This window comes from Adiantum capillus-veneris, chromosome 24, assembly GCF_014529385.1.
Source record: "Adiantum capillus-veneris isolate H3 chromosome 24, ASM1452938v2, whole genome shotgun sequence".
In the NCBI taxonomy this organism is placed as follows: domain Eukaryota; kingdom Viridiplantae; phylum Streptophyta; class Polypodiopsida; order Polypodiales; family Pteridaceae; genus Adiantum; species Adiantum capillus-veneris.
Genome location: NC_140954.1, coordinates 52,553,073 through 52,560,734, shown reverse-complemented (window position 1 = coordinate 52,560,734; position 7,662 = coordinate 52,553,073).

Below are 7,662 nucleotides of genomic sequence, written 5' to 3'. Positions count from 1 at the left end.
TTACCTTTTACTTCATACCCCTTTGGTTGAAGCATGTAGATTTCTTCCTCTAAGTCACCGTGAGGAAATGCCGTATTTACATCTATTTGCTCGAGATTTAGATCATGAGCAGCCACAAGGCTTAAGACAAGCCTAATTGAGTTCATTTTTACAACAAGAGAAAATATTTCATTGAAGTCAATACCTTTCTTTTGAGAAAAACCTTTTACCACAAGCCTAGACTTGTACCTTTTCTTCCCACCTTCTTCTTCCTTTAGCTTGTACACCCATTTGTTTTGAAGTGCCCGCTTACCTTTAGGCAACTCAACCAACTCCCATGTTTGGTTGTGATGTAGTGAGTCCATCTCCACTTGCATGCTCTTCGTCCATTCTTCTTTGGATTCATGTTGCATAGCTTCTTCATATGATTCCGGCTCTCCAGAATCTGAGATCAAGAGATGGTTGAAGGAAGGAACAAACCTTTTTGGAGGTCTACTTGCTCTTGTAGATCTTCGGGGAATAGGTTGAGGCTCCTCATTTGGTTGACGTTGTTGCACATTGTCACCGTTTGCAGTCCTTGAGTCTTCACCATCCTCAAGCTCCATGTACTCATCACCTGTTTCTTTTGTCTGTTTTCTTTCTAAGTAATCTTTGTACATATTTTGTTCGTTAAAAATTACATCCCTACTCCTTAAGATTTTACCATCTTCAGGATTCCATAGGCGATACCCAAAGTCTCCTTCTCCATAGCCAATGAAGAAACACTTTTTCGACTTTGCATCTAACTTTGATCTTAGGCTTCTATCTATGTGCATGAAAGCCTCACACCCAAACACTTTGAGAAATGCATAATTCACCGGTTTACCTGTCCATGCCTCTTCTGGAATTCCCCCATCCAATGCCGTTGAGGGTGACCGATTGATTAAGTACACAAATGTACTTACAGCTTCCGCCCAAAGCTCAAGTGGTAGGCCTGCATGTAGCCGCATGCTTCGTGCTCGTTCCATGATTGCCCTATTCATCCTTTCCGAAATCCCATTTTGTTGAGGTGTCCTTGGGGTTGTCCTTTGCCTCCGAATGCCATTGCTAGCACAAAAGCTTTCAAAAGCTTGGCTGCAATATTCGCCTCCATTGTAGGATCTGAGGCATTTAACCTTGCTACCTGTTTCATTTTCCACAAAGTCTTTCCACCTTTGAAATATGGAAAATACATCGGATTTATTCTTCATGACATAAACCCATGTTTTTCTAGTCGCATCGTCTATGAATGTTTCATAGTACAATGAGCCACCAAGTGATGGTGTACTTGCAGGACCCCAAACATCAGAATGAACCAACTCAAGTTTTTTATTTTTTCTTTCATTTCCTGATTTTTGAAATTTTACCCTCTTTTGTTTACCATAAACACAATCTTCACAGAACTCTAAGTCCACTTCTTTCAAACCTGGTAGAAGCTTCTTTGTTTGAAGGATTTGCATTCCTTTGGCACTCATATGCCCAAGTCGGTAGTGCCACACTGCACTGTCAACTTCTGTAGTTGCTGCACAAGCTGAAGGTTGCGTGCTAACAGTACACAAGTAAAGTGTACCGACTTTTTCACCCTTGGCAACCACCAAAGATCCCTTTGAGATCTTCCACCATTTGTTTCCGAATGCAATGTTGTGACCTTCATCGTCCAATTGTCCTGTAGAGATCAAATTTTTGCGAAGAGAAGGAACATGCCTAACATCTTTAAGCTTCCATTCATTACCGTTAGCAGTTTTGACAGAAACTGTACCTTTGCCGACAATCTCACAAGCTTCATCATCTCCCAAGTATACATACCCAAAATTACCTTTGGTGTAGTCTTGGAAATGTTGCTTGTGTGGTGTCGCATGGAATGAAGCCCCGGAATCTACTATCCAGGAATTAGACACATTGTCTAATGAGAGAATTAGAGCATCTTGCTCTACTTTACCTGCCACATTGGCCTCCGATGTTGGCTTGTTGTCTTGAGACTCTGTCTCCTTCTTCTTCTTGGACCAGCAATCCTTCTTGAAGTGGCCCTTCTTGCCGCAGTTCCATTATTCAAGAACTGACTTTGTGTGTGACTTGGTCCGCCTTGAGCGATCACGACCCTTTTGGTTTTTGAACCTCTCCTTAAGCCTTCCTCTTGTTTCCACTGATAGTGCAGCACTTGATGATTCTCCTGTGCTTCTCCTTCGCATTTCCTCGCTTAGGAGAACACCCACAACATCATCAAACTTAAGAGTATTTGTGCCAGAGATAGAATTACTTACAACCATCACAAGGCTGTCCCAACTATCCGGTAGAGATGATAGTATAAGGAGAGCTCTCACTTCGTCATCGAAATTGATTTTCACTAATCGAAATTGACTTATGTTTGTGTTAAATTCATTTAGGTGTTCTTCAAATGAACCATTCTCTGCCATCTTTAGATTGAACAAGCGCTTCATAAGAAATACCTTATTGGATGCCGATGGTTTCTCGTAGAAGTCGTCAAGTGACTTCATCAAGTCCTCCGTGGTCTTCATCTCCGAAACATTGAAGGCCACCATTGACGCCAAGCTTAACCAGATTGTTCCCAGTGCCTTTCGATCAAGGACAATCCATGCTTCATCTGCCATTGTTGCGGGCTTCTTTGCAAGACCGCCTATTGGCAAATAGAGGTCCTTCTTGTAGAGATAGTCTTCAATCTGCATCTTCCAATGTTGGTAGTTTTTGCCGTTGAACTTCTCAATCTTGAGCTTCCCTTCCTCCGCCATAACTCCCACTCAATTCAAGGAATCCTTTCCTTGAGATAATTTATCTACGAGCAAACCTTGCTCTGATACCAGTTGTTAGGAAATAAGACGTAGCTAAATAGATAATTGAGTAGATTACTTAATGGAGAGAGACAGATTTATATACACGAGATTATAGAGTAGAGAGAGAGAGAGAGAGAGAGAGAGAGAGAGAGAGTACACACGATATACGTGGTTCACCCAATGTGGGCTACGTCCACGGGAAAGAAGCCACTCAATGGCTTTAGTACTTCAAAACAAGAAGTAGTTTACAAAGAGATTATACCCTTAATGGAGCTCCCGCCTTGCTTCACACTCACCTTGTTGCATCAACTTCACACTATGAAATGTGTGTAGAAATGGCCTCCTTTTATAGGCCAAAAGGGATGCCCTCTCTTATGAGAGACAGCCATGTGTAGCCGCCCTTGTGCGAATAAGTCCAAATCGGACCCTCCAATCCGCCCAGGTGTGGCCGCCCTTGAGAAGACAAGTCTGCTTTTGAATTCGGTCACCGGCCACCGGCCATTGACTTCCGACCTGACTTCGGACCATCGGCCATTGACTACCGGCCACTAGCCAACTGACCGGTTGTTTTCCGTGAAAATTTTGGTTTCTAGTGAGTGATTTTCCTTCACGCACGATGGCTTCTCCTCATAATGGGGGCCTTACAAATGTGCGCTTTTACCACAGAAAATTACAAGGGTAAATCAGGCTCCATACTTAACAGCCTTTGCTCCGTCAGAAGGCCAAACAAGGTCCAAATTCACTTCTAAAAGAAGTTTTGGAACCCCCAAGTCAAATGGAACATCATTGTATGTCCTCAGTCAGTTTTTCACTTCCCTAAGCCCCAGTAGACATCCTACACGTAGGATGTCTCCTGCTCTGTTTTGCCTGGATTTTTGCACTATAAACTCCCCTTGATGTGCTAAGTCCACAGTTGTTTTTACTTTTTTGTTTGGACACCTATAAGCTGGTCAATGGATCAGACATCTGTTCCAACAGCCTGATGTTGGTCTGACCAGTCAAATCAACTCCAATTTGGATGAAAAGTGACTACGAGGCTTGCCTTTGGCTATACAACACCCTGCTATGCCTACACTCAGCTTCTGGCTTCAATTTCATGCATTAGACATTCTACGCGTAGCATGCCTAACTGATCAAAATGACTTCAATTTCAAAGAATAGACTCCCCTTAGGGTGCTGATCACTTTGGTATGCTCAAATCAGAGTTTGGAGTGCCAGATCACCCAAAACACATCCTACGCGTAGGATGTATATTTGGCCTGTTTGACCCCAGACTTGTGCCACAGCTTCCCCTTGATGTCAGCAACTCAGTGCTATGCTTAGATTTTTGTTTGGATTTCAAAAGACCCCAATTTTAGCTATTCTAGCCTTTTTCAGTTAAAGATGCTAAAGTCTGCTTAGAACTCAATTTTCTCACCCAATTGAGATGAAACCTTTCTCAGTCACTCAATATATCATGCAGATCATGCTCATGCAACCATCCTATGGTTTTGGTCTTAAAATAATACCTTTGCACAATTTGGGTAGGATGTTTGGCAATCTGTCTATCTGGCCTTATCCTGTCAAGATATGGTCAAATTTCCACTTTCTAGGTGAGAATAGGGTAAAACCTACCTTCTGAACACACTAGTCAACTCAAAATTTCAAAATTCCCACCAGATCAGTCTGTAGACATCCTACGCGTAGGATGTCTCCTGGCTTAAAATTTAATTTTTTTCCTGACAGAAATGCTCCTGATGCTCTGCAGCTCTATCAAAAACACTCACAACAACTTTTGAACTTCACTTCAGCTTTCAAACACTCTTTTGCATCTTTTACAACCTTGTGATGAACCTAACAGCAAGTATAACATGCATGAAGTGCTCTAGATCATGAATCATGATGTTCTACTTACCCTACTCCTACTCATCATGTGAAATGGTGATAATGGTGTCTTGGTTGCTTCTTGGCCTCTTCGTACTCTCAAGCTCTCCTTTCACCGCTTCTACCACTCAAACTCCTACTCTCTACACTCAACTAATACCTAAAACTATCTAAGTCTACCTAAGTCGAAGGATCTAGGCCAGACACACGCTCCTTAGACTCCCTCTAAGACCTAGAGAGTCCTCCACCCTCTAATCCTATCTAAATGTAAAACGAGACTCTGGCAAGCCAGAGAATCCCTATCCTCAAGGACTAGTCTCGTTCACCTACCTAGGGTTTTCGTCCCCGGCAGCGGCGCCAATGTTGGCGGATACGCCACGGCAGACGTCAGCACAGCGAGAACTCACCTAACAAGATTTGTCAGCTAAGGACGAAGCTTGACCCCCAGGAGCGTGGAAGCAAGCATAAGGTGTCAATCTACACTCGACCGGCTCTTGACTAATTCCTACAGAGGTCTCTACCCAATGTCCAAGCTACAACCTTCAGGAATGCATAAGAGGAGATTTTCTACAACGCTTTCTAGAGCCAAATACCCATCAAACGGTCTCGAAACGCCATAGAACTTGAAGGAGACCCTACTAATACCAATAGGTCGCTCTCCCTAAGGTCCATGAACCAAAATCCCAACCCTAAATACCTGGTGCAAAATCACTTAGGGTGTCGGGCCGAAATTTACAGGTCGTCGTTTTCAAAAACTAAAGTTCCTAATGTGTAGCTCTACTCAATGCGAACGCGTGGATATGCTAAAATGCGAAAACGGACAACGTATGCTCATCGAATCACCAGATGAAGCTCTCACTCTCTCTCGTACACAGTACGCTCACTCACAGACATTACTCTTTTTTAGATTGACAAAGGTTTTTCATTAAGGTCCAAAAGTGGTATAAATACCTTACAATCTCAAACCCTAATGTTCCAATTTAACCATCTACACAATCTAAATATCAAAACTGGGATACAATCTGGAAACTTTTGTAAACCCCAATTTTTACAAAGGGGAAATGTCGGGTTTTCTCAATCAATGAATAATTACAAAAAATAATAATCCGTCGAGCAGTCATTTTCCGTAGGGTGTGTCCAGCATCTGACAGTATGGTGTTGAGAGGTGCCTGCTACAACCCTAACATAATATGTGTGATATGGAAATGGTTAGAATTCACTAAATATTGATTTAGTTTTGAGCAATCTTTGTGATAGCATTGTATCAAACAACCTCCATTTGCAAGTTGCAAACTAGGTATTGCATAAACTTCATTCCTTTCTCCCTACTTTTGCTCTACGTCATTCTTGGTCCACTTTTTGTGCATCTTTGTGAAAATCACTTGTGTGTGATTTTTTGTTTCTTGGTCATGAAAAAACTCTCTTGCGTCCTACTTCGCACCCATAACTAGGTGGTGCCTCTTTTCTTGTTTGGGTTTGTTGTTTTTATGATTTCTCCATCCCTAATTGAGCATCATGGGAGCCTCGAGGAGTGCTTAGTGCTTCTCTTGTTGCCCACCCCGGATTGCCTCAATTTTGGTGCCCCCACTATGAAGGGCTTTTTGTAAGTTATTGTTTCTTATTGCATGAATACATATCCTTTAGCGTTCAAGTAGACTTTAGCGTAATCAAGTAGGTTGCATGAATCACAAATCATCCCCTCATTCTAATTGCAAGGCAAAAGGTGCACTTAATTATTAGCACAAAGCTACAATTCCAACGTGTTATTCATAAAATTTTAGGTCCTCATAGGTTAATTGAAATAGCGCGTGAATGAGTCCTTTTATCTAGGTACAATATCAATTTGGATGTGTATATCTTTGTTCTATTTAAAGCATTATGTCATGCATAGACCATGGTTACTGGGCCAAAAATAGAGATTAATACTTTTTATTTTACACCACATATTAGTATAAACATTGTAATTAATAGAAAGATCCATTTTCAACAACGTTAAGATTTTCAAAACCCAAAAATACACATAGATTCTTATCGTTCATCTTGTGCCTGTAAAGAGGTACGATATCCAGTCCCTCTAAACCTGCACACCCTCTAGTATGTGAAAACTTCAACAAATTTTAAAGCATGAATTTGTAAACACATAATCACTGCCCTACTATAAGCATACCATCTACAATCTCCCATCTGCAACTTCATGTGAGCATACCCTCCTCTAGGATCATAGGAAAAACACCAAAAAATTCCATTAGTACAACATAAGCATCCATTAAACCATAAACCATCATGAACACCACCTAGATCATATGGCATATAAATCAACCACCCCAGACCATGTTCATATCTATCTCCTCCCAAAACAAATGGCATAAATCATAAGCACCACCATATCCTCTCAGATCAAGCAATAGCACTAGTTCCCCTATAATATCAAGTAACATCAAATTCCATATAGCATCAAAATCATCAAATCCCCTATAGCATCATGTCATTATAATCAATATCTAATTCTACTAAATTATTTTCTCATGTTAAACTGATCATTTAATATGGGGAAGTGCTATGGGAGAAAAAGCTAGAATATTGGTTAAGCTAGCAGACTGGCCATAGTAGGGATCCAAAGGGGGGGCCATCTGCAAAAGAGAAATGTGAAACAATGGGCTTAAAAGACCCTAAGGTTCAACCCATTAAGACCTCCAAAATGCTAAGGTTCCAAAATTCAAAGGTTGTGTCCAAAGGTCAAAAGCCTAGGGAAATTGGATGCTTTGTGTGTGTCCCAAAAGTCTTTCTCAAGGCCTACAAAGGAGGGGGAAAGCCCAAGAAGTAGGGGATGAGAGAGAAAATCACACACACACACACACACACAAGCTCTCTTTGTACACAAGGGGAAAGAGGGCCACATGTCAGCTCTCTAGCCTAGATGCCCACAAGGTAAACTCAAATCCTATTGGATGTCCTTGGAGGTGGACCAATGAGAATTAGGCTAGAGTAAATCTAGTTTAATTAATTTAAAAAC